Genomic DNA, 14,213 nt, shown 5'->3' with positions numbered 1-14,213 from the left:
CGATGGGTAGACAAATCAAGAAGAGATTAACTTTGAGAGTGAGGAGCATGAAAATTCAAATTTTTCAAGAAAAATGTGAAAAGGGGTGGTCACGGTTGACCTTGGATGAGCACAGTCGACCATGCTGCATTAAATACCAAGTCACGGTCGACCGTGACAATGTGAATGTGTGTGAGTGTGAGGGATGCTATAAAATCCTATAAGGCTTTATTCCTCATATTTCTTTACTTCGAAATAGCCATCAATTTCTCTCCAAACCCTAGTGATGCCCTAAACATGATTAGATACCCTACTTATATAGGTTTTACTTAAACCGACCTAAGAAACTTCAGGTTAAAGATACTTTTCGTTAAAAAAAAAAAAAATTACAAATTTTAGATAAACAGCCCCAGGGTCGACTTTGTCAAATCATGGTCAACCGTACTTTGTCTAGATGTCCACTATTAACCGTGAAATTCCACAATCAACCCTACAATTTTAGCTCTGAAGTTCAGTAAATTGTAATTTTGGCCCCCATTTAGATAACTTAAGGGCCTGTTTGGCCAATGGTATTAAGTTGTATTAAATGGGATTGCATTGCTAATCCCCACTTCGAAATTGGGAATGACATGTTTGGAAGGAGTGTGAGATGGGATTCAAATTAACTTTATAGGCTTTGGAAAATGAGCCTTGTATTAGAAAGCGTGAGATGGGATTACAAATCCCATGGATGATTAATTTTTCCTTTATCCAAGTTCAATCTAAGTGTAAATCCCAGGATTTACTTTTCAATACATACATTCCAAACAAAGTATTAAAAAACATGGGATAAACCCAATCCAGGGGCAATACCTTACACATGCATTTATTGTTACCTTTACAATTCCATCCACCTTAATCCCACCTAATGCAATTGGCCAAACAGGCCCTAAATGCACTGACTTCAAAAATATGTATCTTCTTCAATACAATTCTGATTAAAGTGATTTAAAAACTATATTGAATATTGATAAGTTTATTTCCATAGAAATTTATTAAAAAAAAAAAACTAAATTAGGTTGAATTTAGGACGTTTTGGAACTATAAAGAAAATCGTCAGTTTCAAACAATTGGTACTTTTAGAATTTTTAAACTTTTTTTGGAACTCCAAATGAAGCAAAAATTATTGGGACAAAAGTGACTTGATGATGAATTATCAAAAATTTTATCAAAATAATTCAGCAATTAAAATTACCAAAAATGTCACCAACAAATGGCCTGTTGAAAAAAAAATGTAACTACAAGTCACTAATGGATTGAATGTATCATTTTTATCGTAGAGTTTTAGTAATTAGTATCTTCTTATGAATTGCTTCTAATCATATCAGGAATCATCTTGCGTAAATAAATTAGGATTTTCTATTCTTAGTGTATCTTACTATTTCAGAAAAATTTAAATTTATTCAAATTGGGACTCTTAATTGGGATTATTAAGATCAAATCATTATTTTCTCTAATTAACAATATGTTGCGCTATGAATGTAGCTAATTCAAATCCTAATCTCCCTATACAAGAAATCTCATTACTAAACATATTTTTTAAATGCCTAGATTAACCGAACTAGCTTTAGACCGCCCGTTCGTGGTTCACTAAATCCGAAACTATAGATAAACGTTTATCTTGTTGGGCTTGACATCCATCATAGATGTTGAGCCGAGGCAGTGCGTGCAATTTCTCAATCTGGAGCCGAAAGGCAGCACATATGTTGTGTGAGGCTAGGCTAAAATCAGTAGGAACTTAAGTTACTTGTCCACCTTCGATCTTGTCCGAAGTTGTGATTTTTAGGCCATTAAATCATAACCGAACTTAAGATACTAACATAGAGTATTATCTTATACACATTCGTATTACCGTGACCTTGATCGATGATTGATAACCATCAAACTAACTTTTAATCATAACTATTGATCGGTGTGTTCGATTTATAGGGCGATTAAAGTTTTACATAAATCACCACTAAGGACAACTATCATATAATATAAATCGATCCGTACACTCTTTAGTGGCTTCAAAAGCTAGAAACAACCTCTCGTAGGGTTATAATAGTAAGTACCTATGCATTAGGATCATTTGCACCACATCTGGTACTATAAATATCCATTTATTTCAGTCCCCCTCTCCCTATATGAATTTTTCCTAGCAAATGAGAGAGAGAGAGAGAGAAAAAGAGAGAGGAAGAGGGAATGAAGAAAAGAAAGAGAGTGACAGAGAGATAAATAGATTCTTGGTATTTATTTCGTCAAATTCCTCTCGATGAAAACCCTTGGAGCTATTATTTCTTCTATCAAATTTATTTTCACTTTTAATTAAAGGTACATAAAGTATCATACCTTTTGATTTCAAGCCATAGGTGTTAAATTCCATAAATCTTATGTAAGCCCTCTCGATTTGATGTAGGAATAAGTTTTTTTCCCAAAATCCTAACTCATAGGTTTGTTCATGTTAGGACTTGAGGTCCCAATAATCATTTAGGAATGGCTCATGCTATTGTGGAAGTTATATTTGGGCGTGACCCCATGTAGATTCGATTGTACGCCAATTTCGGGTCACAACTCACCGAATCAAGTTGGGGTTTGCTCGAATTAAGTTAGGTGAAACCCTTAACTCTAAATTAAAGTCTAATTAAATTATAATTTAATTTACTAATTATAAGATTGCTTATGGATTAAGGTTTGGAGTATTTTTTATAATTTTTCGACACTAGGGTCACATTCAAATCGAAAGCTTTCGACTCTAAGGTGAAGATCTACCATCAAGTTTGTACTTGGTATTTTAAATGACTAAATGTGTTTGTTTGCTATTTGGCTAATAACATGCTCGATGAAATACTTGAGTGATATAGAATTCATAATATTAGAACTCTTCGTTATCGAATGTTAAGAAATATTGATATAGATCTGATTATGCTGATGTAAGTTGAATTGTATTGAATTGTATATGTGTTCAATTGTTATGAGTTGATATAGGCCGGATTGCATTGGCGTTACTTGGATTGTATCAATTCATGCATGTGTTCAATTGGTATACCCTAGTGTGGTATTGAGTTTTCTTGTGATGATTATGTAATTATTAAATATGAATTGTTGTTGTGGTAGATTAAGCTCTACAAATTATTTTAATAAGTAGATGGCCCGCTTTGGGGTGGTTATCCCAGAATTATATGGCTGACAAAAGTTGAACATAGATGATCGACAGTAGTTGGAACTATACAAGATGACGTACACCCAATGCCAGTTTGCCTGGGATCCTCTATAGTTGTTCGCATCAGTCTAATGCATAGTTCAATTATTCTTATGCTTGGTGATTGTATAATATTCGATAGAATCTGGGATACCACTATTACCGTTAATTTAAGTTTACTCATAACCATTAGTAAGTTACGATCATACGAAGACTCATAAGCTGAGCATGGTAATATGGAACACTGTATTTTAGCAGTCGGCCAATGCTAGGGTGACGAGCCTCTCCATAGTGGCTAGTAAGCATTAATGGATGTGACAGATTATTATTCAAACTGCTCCCATCAAATACCCAATTGATAGTTGCGTGCCAGAGTACTGTTCGAATGACCCGAGCATGAATTGAATTGAGTAACGAGTCTTTTTCTTTGTATTGATTTAGTTTTGAGTAACAAGCCCACACCTTTGAATTGATTATTCATACCCAGTATATGGGTGACAACCATTACCATACTGATTTACATCATATTAAGTATCATGTTGTACCTTTTAAATTGTTGATTTATGATATATAACAGGTGATGTCTTAATTTGAATCAAGGGACACCGGTGAAGAGCCATTACGTGCCGTAACGAGCCATGTAATCTGGATAATTACTCGTGATATAATGGTAATAATGTAGATTCGTCAACTTTCTATATGAACCAATATTAATAATCACTTAGTTAATCATGCATATCCTATGAAAGATAGTTACGAAATGTGTTGGAGTCACTTATTGAGGGAGTAGTAGCATTTTACAAATAAGCATTGAAGTCGCTTATTGAGGGGGCGTTGGATTGTGAGGATCATGCATCATCTCATTAATGCATTAATGCACTTAACAACTAGATTAGGAAACTGTTTGTTTTGTTATGTTATCATTATCTACGCTTGATTTTGTTGATAATATATGTAACCTGCTTAATATTTATGTATAACATGTTTAAGAGTATTACATGTAGAAATATGTATTTGTCATAAACCTGCTTATAACTAAAATGTTCCGAGTTAAATCTTAGAGATATTTCTTCACTATATTGATGTTTGACGTCTTTTATTTGACATATGCAAATAACCTAGGAATATGACTAGATGATGGTACGCTCAGCGCGTCCTAGTAGACTCATTGTTTTATCACTTTGGGTAGTTGTATTTTTTGTAAATACTACATTTATTGTGATTTGTATAATTCTCATATGGGCAGACATTATGTTTGGAATTGTATCTTTACATATTAGCCATATATTTTTGAATTTTGTTATCTCTACCTCATTTTCTGTCCGCTAAATTAACATGTGTTACTCTGAATATTTATGTATTTAATGAATATGAATCTAAATGAGGATACGCATACATTTTTCTTAAGCTCACACTCGAAAACTTAGGATTGGAGTTTCCTTACTTGAGTACCGAATTTTGGAGGGTGACATGTAGTTGTTACGGGTACCTATTTCCCATTGTGACCCCTAGCCACGTCTAAGCGGCAAATCGCCCCCCCCCCAAAAAAAAAATGACATTTTTCTACAAGGATGGGTTTGAAGAGGAGATTTTGAGATCCTGGCCGGTCATCATATGTTCTACAGTTAACATGCAATGGCCCAAACAATAACTCGCTTGTCTGTCTCGTCATGTGGGACGCATCTATGCGAATATGTCCAATTACGATACTGACGGACGATCCATACTCACATACTTACGTATCCGTGTGATGTTTGGTAAGGGTTTGTTTCCAGACCTGTCCTGAGTTCGCATGTTTGCATGTGTGTGTGTGAGTATGCATCTCGTGTATTTTGGTCCAGCGGTCCTACCGGTCAAATTTCGGCGACCCGCGACCTTCGGATAGTGATTGCGGTCACCCTTGAGTTTGGTCACATAGACCCGACTCAGATTGACCCAAGACTTATGCCACTGCGACTGCATCGTCGCCACGGTTCCAGCGCCTCGTCACATGCATAAATCTGGCGTGTCCATCAAAAGTTATGGGCCACGCATTATTTGGACTGTTGATTGCATTTTTGGTGGGACCCACCTGATTGCACATTTCCCCATGTGCACTATTCCCAATGTAAGCCACCTTTAGGCTAGCAATAATGGCTTCTTTTCTCAAGAAACCATGATGAGATTGGCTTCTCTAGGCAATGATGAGCCACCTTATCCCATGAGCAATGATTATTTCTCTTTTCAAAAATTCATCCTTTTCTAAGAAAGCAATCATTTCAACCTTAGAAACTCTCTCATCTCCCTCTCTCTTTCTTCATTTCTCTCTTCTCCTCTTTGCAAATGTCCTCCATTGCTGAATTTTTCCAGCCCTCTATCCTCTTCTTCTCCCCCTAGATCTAACCATCAAAGATCCATCATCACCATTGAACCCCCTTCCTTGAAGCTTAAGGAGCATGGTGGTTGAAGAATCTTGAAGATCCAACAAGTGGGTGAGCATCTAGGATAGATTGCATGGTTCTTATTTTTCATAGATCTTTTGTTGCTTCATATGGAGAGTGTAGGACTCACCACATCAATGGTGAAGGTCCACCACTCCTTGGATAAGGTCTTTTTAGCCATCACTTGCATGCATGTGATCTTGATGGGGCCATTCTCCATGGACCCCATCTTGATGAGATTTTCTTTCTTTTTCTCTTCTTCACTTTCTATGGTTTGGATGTAATGATTATGTGGCCCACCTGATGTGCCATGCAACCAGAATTTTTAAATTTTGGGACATCCAGGCCCAAGTTGTTGGACACCCAGGCCCAACTGTGCTGCCTAGTTTTGCTGCTTGATTTGGAAAGCTTTTGGGCCTGATTTTATGGATTTTCTTGGAGAGGTGCTGGGCCTGGGAGTTGTGTGACACATCAGGGTGGACCCCACCTTATGGAATCTATGATTTATTTCCCATTTATTAAATTTTGGGGCTGATCTAGACAGCAACATGTTGCTGTCCAGATTGCTGGAATTTTTTTTATGCTGTAATGTATGTGTTGTAGGCCTTGTTTGTGGTCTCATTTTTCCTGATTTCTTAGACTTCTCTTTGAGGTATGGACCCCACCTAAAAGTATGCTAAACCTCAGCTTCAAATGTCCCTATTTGATCACCCAAAAGGGTGGGCCAAGGAGGGTGGACGGTCCAGATTTTTCTGGACTGTCCAGCTACACTGTTTGCTGGAAACTCATAAATATCAGCCTGATTTTGAAATGCTGGGCCACCTTTGTGGACCCCACCTTAATGTATACTTGTATAGGAAGGTTGGCCTTGTATTTTTCCAAACTTACATAGACCTGGGCCCACTCAAATGGGGTGCTAAAGTCAGGGACAGCAGCATTGCTGCAGCAGGAAAATAAAAATCTGGACCTTGCTGTCCATAAATTGCATGAGTTAAATAAAATATTTTTACTATCCCAAAAATCCTAAATTTTTGTAGGGAGGTGTCCCACCCATAGTAGGACCTATCCACAAAATTTCAGGGCCAAGGAATCCTATTTGGGCATCCAAAAGGGGGGGCCAACATACTGGACTGCCAGAAATTTCTGCTGTGCAGTCCAGCAGCATAGTCCCATAAAAATAATATTAAAAAAAATAATTTCTAAGAAGGTGGACCATATTTCTAGATCCCAACTTGTTTTAGGCTTGATGAGGGACCTTGGGTCCAAATTTCAAGAATTTTGGAGGCCCAGAACCCACCCATTGGATGGCCCAAATTCAGGACAGTTATATTCCAGCAATATTTCACCCTGGATAGATTGTATTCTTTAAATTAATTTAAATACTTCTGAGTATCCTAAAATCATGAAAATTTACAGGGAGGTGGTCCACCTATGGTGGGACTCACCTACAAATGTTTGGGGCCAATGGAGCCCTGTGTACACCGTGACAAGTGCTGGAATGGCTCACCACGTCCAGGTGTCCCGATTCACCAGATTTTCTTAATGGTCTGATTTATTTAAATTAATTAAAATACTTCTGATCGTCCAAAAATCACAAAATTTTGAGGATTCGTGGTCCACCTATGGGAGGACCATATTGTAAATTTTCATGGCCATCGGGCCCCTGTACTGATCGTGGTGTGGCTTGCAAACTTGGGTCAGTTTTGGGCCAGATACTCAGGCCGTAGGACTACCCATCACGGGACGCCCCTACCTTGGGTTGTTGCTGGGCCTGTATTCCAGCGGCATGGCCCACTTCTAATATGTGTTGTGCATTCCCCTCTCATCCGGTGGGACCCACTATGATACGTGTGGGTCACCATGGGCTAGTAACCCATCTAAATTACATAAATTTCTGGATTTCAGCAGGCCCAGGAAGTGGGTGGGCTGGAATTCCAGTAAGGGGTCCAAATTTGCTCCATAGTTGATTGTTTTGGAGTTGTTGTGGCCCACCAGATTTAAGGGAGTATTGCACACACTCCTTGCCTTATTTCCTTAGATATTTTTGGCCGTAATTAGTGGCTCTTAAGGCTCACCTTTGTGGTGATGTTGGGGGTTAGCCTTAACCAGATTTTTGGTAGTTTATAGACCCAATGGGCTGGAAACCTATTTCTTGAGCCCAAGATCGTGTAGGGCCTGACCTTATTGTTTCACGGGCCCAACGAGCCGTCTACAGGCTGACCGTTTGTATTTATTAGCCGTGATGCCCTCATGAAATGCTTAATTATGGGCTGACTTGCGGGGCCCACATAAATGTATAGTGTGGAGGGCCTTGCTAAGTCTTTGGGCTGATGTGGCAAGGCCCACACTGTCAGTATAGGCCTTGCCTATGTGTATTCTTGGGTTTATGGGCTGCCCTCAAGCCCACCATAATGTATGAATTGGATGACTTTTGTTTTGGGCTATTTCTTTAGGGCCCATTATGTGATATAATATATGCATGTTTGTGTTAGCAAGTAGGCCTTGTGGACTCAGTCTTTTGGATAGGCCCACTGATCTTGAGCCTATACTCTCCTATCTATTGTGATGGGCTTAGGGGCAATGATACACAAGAAGTCGGGCCCTTGGCTGCCCATTAAACTGACCCTGTACTTAGGCCAAAAGTGAGGCCCAACTCACTTGTGTTAAATGTGAAACTTGCCCATGTAAATGAATTACTGGACTGCCCATGAAGCCCACCACAATATGTGGAATTATGACCTTTGTGGTTAGGCCCAAACATTACTTGAGGGCCCACTATATGGCTTATGAGTTGGGCTTGGTGTATGGCCTACTAGTCCACACATTGCTTAGGCCTTAGATCTTTCATTATATGGGTAGTGGTGAGCTACCTCTTGAAAACCAGTTGAGGTTGGATGTCCTCCTGGGTGATCCTAAGGTAAGCTCAAAGGTTTCTCTATGGGTGGTTAAAGGTCCACCATAGACCTTATGTCATTTATTTAAGGCTCAATGTGCATGTATGTAGAACCTACCTTAATGCATGTTTGGTCCAGGCCGTCCAAGCCTTGGATCGCCCGATTGTGGAAGCACTCTCTGCCTTGGGTTGCTGCTGGACTCACAATCCAGTAGTAGGCCTACTTGATCTTTTCATGATATATACACACTCTCCATCTGGTGGGGTTCCCCCAGTGAGTATAGTTGGCCTTCATGAGATTATTTCCACATACTCAACTAATTTCTGGACCTTAGCAGGCCCAGGAAGTCAAACGGGCCAAAAGTTTATCAAAGGGCCTTCAATGTACAATTTTATGGTTACAACTTTATTTGGCTGTGGGGCTCACCATATTGAGAACTTGTGTACGTGTTACATGCTTATGCTTTCTTATAATCCTTGGGCTTAATCAGTGCATTCTTTGGGTCACTTTTAGTGATCTTATGAGGACCCCATCTTAAGATCAGAATTTTGGGACATCCAGTGAGCCCAGATTGGGCAGGGACATCCTAGCTTGGCCCAACCATACATTGGGCCGACTTCCACCATTTTGATGGACTTGTGGGCTGAGGTAAGGATAGTATTGGGCCCTCGGTTGCCTACTTAAATTACTAATTATTGGGCTGATGTAGTGGGGCCTATTTCATCCAAACTTAAACCTATTTTTGGGCCATATATTGTGTACGCGGGCTGCCCACCAAGTCCAACTTAATGCATGGATTCTATGGCCATTGGGAATTGGGCCTTGGGCCTTAATTCCCCTCTTAGAGCCATGTTGTTAAAAGTGGTATTATATCTTTTTATGGCCTATTATGAGGAATATATGTATGTGATTACTTTTATTTTTATCTTAAATGTAGGCCTTGGGCCTTTTATCCATATAGTTCATGGTAGATATGCCTTTTTGGGGAATGGTGGTTAAATGTCCCCATTATGGACCCCTCTAGGTCTGGTTGTATTTAAAAGTGATTGGATACTTATCTTAGACAGTTGCTAGGCTCATTTCTATATTACTTAGACCCGTAGTTGTATGCTTAGTCTTGTGGGCTACCCCAGGTAAATGGGCCCCCACTAGAGGTGGGATTCCTTATGGATATTGTCTAAGTACCTAGTCTTGGTTCCTTCTTGGATAGGAGGAATGTAATTTACTTTGTATATCGCCGCATAATGCGCCTAGACCCATCTTCATGACCCATGTGCATCATTGTATGCTTGGATGACACTGTGTGTGTGGTTATGATTGTGCCATTGGGCATTGCATGCTGTCTTCCCGAGGGACGTAATATTCTCTCTTGAGCATGTTGGATGCTTGGAATTGATGCATAGTTGATTGTGTGATTCATGCATCTGGCATTGCATGATATGAGCATTATCACCCTTGCTTCATCAGGGTTGTAGCCTCCACAGATACATCGTGGATGGCCATGTTTGGACACCGGAAATGTTACTTGAGCATACTGGGTGCATAGGATGCCCATGGGTGAAATTCCTAAAACTTCCATGGTACCAAGGATCTGCTCCAACGCCGTGACCGAGTGGAATATATGAGCGCACGAGGGCCTTATACTATTAGGCCGCGACTCCCACTGTCGTGTAGTCGGTTGGATAGGGGTGTGGCCTTACTCGCCTGATGTAAGAGGGCATTGCTAGGCTGAGTCTGACCAGCTCGTGAATGGGTCCGCTACCGTCAGGCCTTGCTGGTGATTGGTTGTCCACAGGCGGGTAGTGAGGTCTCTTACGCTCGTTTGACTGTGCGGGGTCTGTAGAGCGGCAGTCATCCAGCAGTGTAATGGACCCCGGTGATTTCCTTATGATTGGAAATATACTTGACATATGGTTTGGTTATGAGCACTGGCATTACTTGCATCGCATTTGTATTGGTTATGTAAGCCCCTTCATGCATTGCCTTGGTATGGCGTCTAGTACTCATTGCATCATATTCATGGTAAGCCTTGGTAAGGCTAGTGATATTCTCATTGAGCATGTCTCCTTCCTGTATCTCCTATTATTCTTCTGTGCACTATTATCACACACTTACACCACCCTCTAAGCTTCTATAAGCTTATGCACGATTGATGCGTGCGGGAGACTCTAGGTAGGCGCCAAAGTAGCAGAGCGGGATTAGAGCTGAGCTTGAGGACCCAGTATTGCATCCTTCCTTCCTTTCTTTTATTATCTTATGTATGTCCTTTTAGACCTCATGTAAACTTGTAAAAGTTCAAATTCTTAGTGGATTTTGTGATAAGTGCCTTTTTATTCTCGATTTACTTGTTGTGATCTTGGGTATGCTCATATTGGAAATGGTTATATTGTTATGGAAATCCTCCTTGTAGGATCCCAGGATCGGAACCTGCTTTAGGAACCGAGAATGGGGTACTACGGAGGCTGTGACGGACGATCCATACTCACATACTTACGTATCCGTGTGATGTTTGGTAAGGGTTTGTTTCCAGTCTGCCCCAAATAATGAGATGTTGGATATGACACATACGTTCCAGATCCACCTAGCTAGGTCGGTGGATCTCTGACTATGGTTCCACCTTGATTTATGTGTCTTATATTCATGCTGCCCACCCTTTTTGCTAGATCATTGTAGGCTATGAGCCAAAAAATGCAGCACATCTAAGTTACAAGTGGACCACACCATAGGAAATAATGATGATTAAACGTGCACCGTTAAAAACCTCCTTCTTGAGTGCCACCGGGACATTTATTTTCCATCGAACCTATTGATAAGGCCACATAGACCGCATGAAAAGAATAGGTAAATATCACCTTACCTATTGATAAGGTCACAAAAACAGTTTTTTTTTTTTTTTAAAGCTTGTTAGTACACAACACTGTCAGTTCACACTTCAGTGTTAGCCACCCCCACTAGGGAATCGATACCAAGACCTCAGTGTTGAAGTGAGGTATCTTTCACTCATTCTACCACTTGAGCTATGGATCGGGTGTAAAGGTCACAAAGACTTGAATGAAATGAATATATGAATAACTTTTGTGGCCTAAGTAGTTTTTAATGGCTAGTCACCATTGTTTCCTGTGGTGTGGTCCACCCGAGATTTGGATATACTGCATTTTTTTATCCACATCATCATTGACATTGTTAGCACTACTGTATTAAATGCAGTGTGTGATGACGTGGCCTAATTAGATTGCTACAAGCAGGATTTTCCTACTTGTGGCAGGCGGAGAATCCGGATTCAGCTTTTAACTCCCATGACAGGCGTCATTTAGGATGTTTGATGGCTTGACTGTAGCATGATGGCTTGATCAGCATAGGAGCTATATAAATTGCTAAAACATATTTTGGATTGGGTTTGCGGGTCCCATCATTTTCTTGTGTTACCATCGAATGTATAGATGATGAAGAAGCACTTGATCTTATGGTAGTAGGTGGGTCCAGAACGAGTGGTAAATTTGGAGAATTGTGCACATTGGTGTATGCTACTGCAGGTTTATATGTAAGGTGAAGAGGAAAGCGATGATGGTGATCAAGAGTGGATTCAGCCATGGATGAAATGGATGACTTAGATTTAAACGTTTCTACAGCCGGCGGTGGCTGAGATGATAGATGAGGCCACAAGGGAGGGACAGGGTAAAGGTGCACCAAAGAACGCTTGCCCATGGCAAAGTAGCAATGGACTCTTGAGATGAAGATTTAAATGGAAAAGATGACTGTTGGGACAGATAAACCCTTCCATTTTCAAGATCAAGACACCGATGACCTTGATGATGGAGAGAATATCTAAGAAACATGCACTTTGTAGATCGAAATTGAAGTTTATTTTTGTTAAAGGATTCTAAATAAGGAAAACATGAACACCCAAAAGTTTGAAGAACAAGGTAGTTAGGAGTTCCATAAAATAACTTTTCAAAAGGTAATACAAAATCTAAGAATTTTGTGAGAAGACTATTAATAAGGTAGACTGGCGTTAAACACTTCAACATAATAAGTGGGTGGTATACCAGCTTGGGCAAGAAGATTGAGACGTGTGTTTTACCTAATGTTTTCACTCCACGATCCTGTTTTGTTTAGGCGTACGTGGGCATGACATGCGATGAAATATTTAATGTTGAGAAAGAAATTGTTAGAACTGATTATTGCGGTACTCATTGTTGATTAATGTCTTAAATATGTAAAATCAACATGTCTATCCATGAGAGTTCAATGCCATCAAGCAGATTTCAATGCCATCGAAGTCCTGCTTAATGTAAAATTTCTCATATTGGTTGCCAGGGTGGGGTCTACTTTCGTTTTGCCAGCTTGTATTAGGACATGAGCCCAAAAATGAAGCAGACCCAAAAGCCAAGTGGGCTGTACGTGTATGATAGGAAAAAGTGGGTAGGGAAATGCCTACCATTCAAACCTCCCTCATGAGGTCCACTGTGATGTTTATATGCCATCCAAACCATTCATAAAGTCATCTTATCGAGATGAACTGAAAACACAAAAATATTTGAGTGGTGCAAAACTTCTATGGCCTACAAATGTTTCAATAGTGAATATTCAATCCTCACTGTTTCCTGTCGTGCGGCCCACTTGAGTTTTGGATATGTCTCATTTTTTGGGCTCATGTCCAAATATGATCTGAAAAAAATCGACGAAGTGGATTTCACAAGCATCACGGTGGGCCTCACCAAGCTTCTGAGCACAAGAACTTCCTACCACAAGGTGTGGCGGGCAATCCATGTCCATGCGCAACATCCCATGCGTCTCAACTCTGGCCATAATTATTATTTTTTTAGTAATTACTATAATAATAAAGTTGTCATCTAAAATCTAGCAAATCCCACCGTCCATGAAAAACATTGACCATACTGAGATCGGTTGTCACTTTGCATAATAATAAATAATAAAAAAACATCAACTACTGATTTATACCACCCAAATGCAAGATGAGAGTTAACTACAAGATCTTTCACCTGAGCCCTTAGACACTATCAATTTTATCTTCTAAGTTCACCCGTATATGCACGAACTTTATGGGGAGTATCAGAAAGTTCATATATTAATGATTATATATTTACATACATCTCATGTACACCTCTCAAGGGTGTAATTATAATTATCGACACTATATGAAACGCTTGGTAACTTTAACAAGGACTAGCATATTTCATTTAAATACACCGACGTCTCTCCCCAGTATTCACTACTCACACAACCTAAATTACACTAACCTGTTTGTGCAGAGAGAAACATTATCAACCATGGAAAAAGAAAATGAATTCCTTTAAAGCGACAGTTTCCTCTGTTTGAGAACCCAAAGAAGAGGAAATTGATTTTTCTTTACATGGTATTCAAAGAGTGAATAAAACCATTTCCCCACAACAACCTATTAATCTCTTTTCCACGTTTGTTGACGCTCTGATGTGACGTTTGCAATCTTCCTTCATTTGGGTAGATTTACCCTTTCAAAATGGCAACACAGACTGAGAATGGAAAAAAGAAAAGCACTTTCCATGCAGGTTCATGGTGCAAAACAGAAATGTTGAGATCACATTTCCACTTGCATGTTTTGCATTTTCAGGTTTTGCTTTCACCCTAAACAAAGTGGCCTATAGTGATTAATTAGACCTTCATGCTTTATCTTTTTGTCATGGTGTTATAAGTAGCAAA

This window comes from Magnolia sinica, chromosome 8 (genome assembly GCF_029962835.1).
Source record: "Magnolia sinica isolate HGM2019 chromosome 8, MsV1, whole genome shotgun sequence".
In the NCBI taxonomy this organism is placed as follows: Eukaryota; Viridiplantae; Streptophyta; class Magnoliopsida; order Magnoliales; family Magnoliaceae; genus Magnolia; species Magnolia sinica.
The sequence above is the reverse complement of the archived record's forward strand: the minus strand, read 5'-3'. Positions refer to the sequence as shown.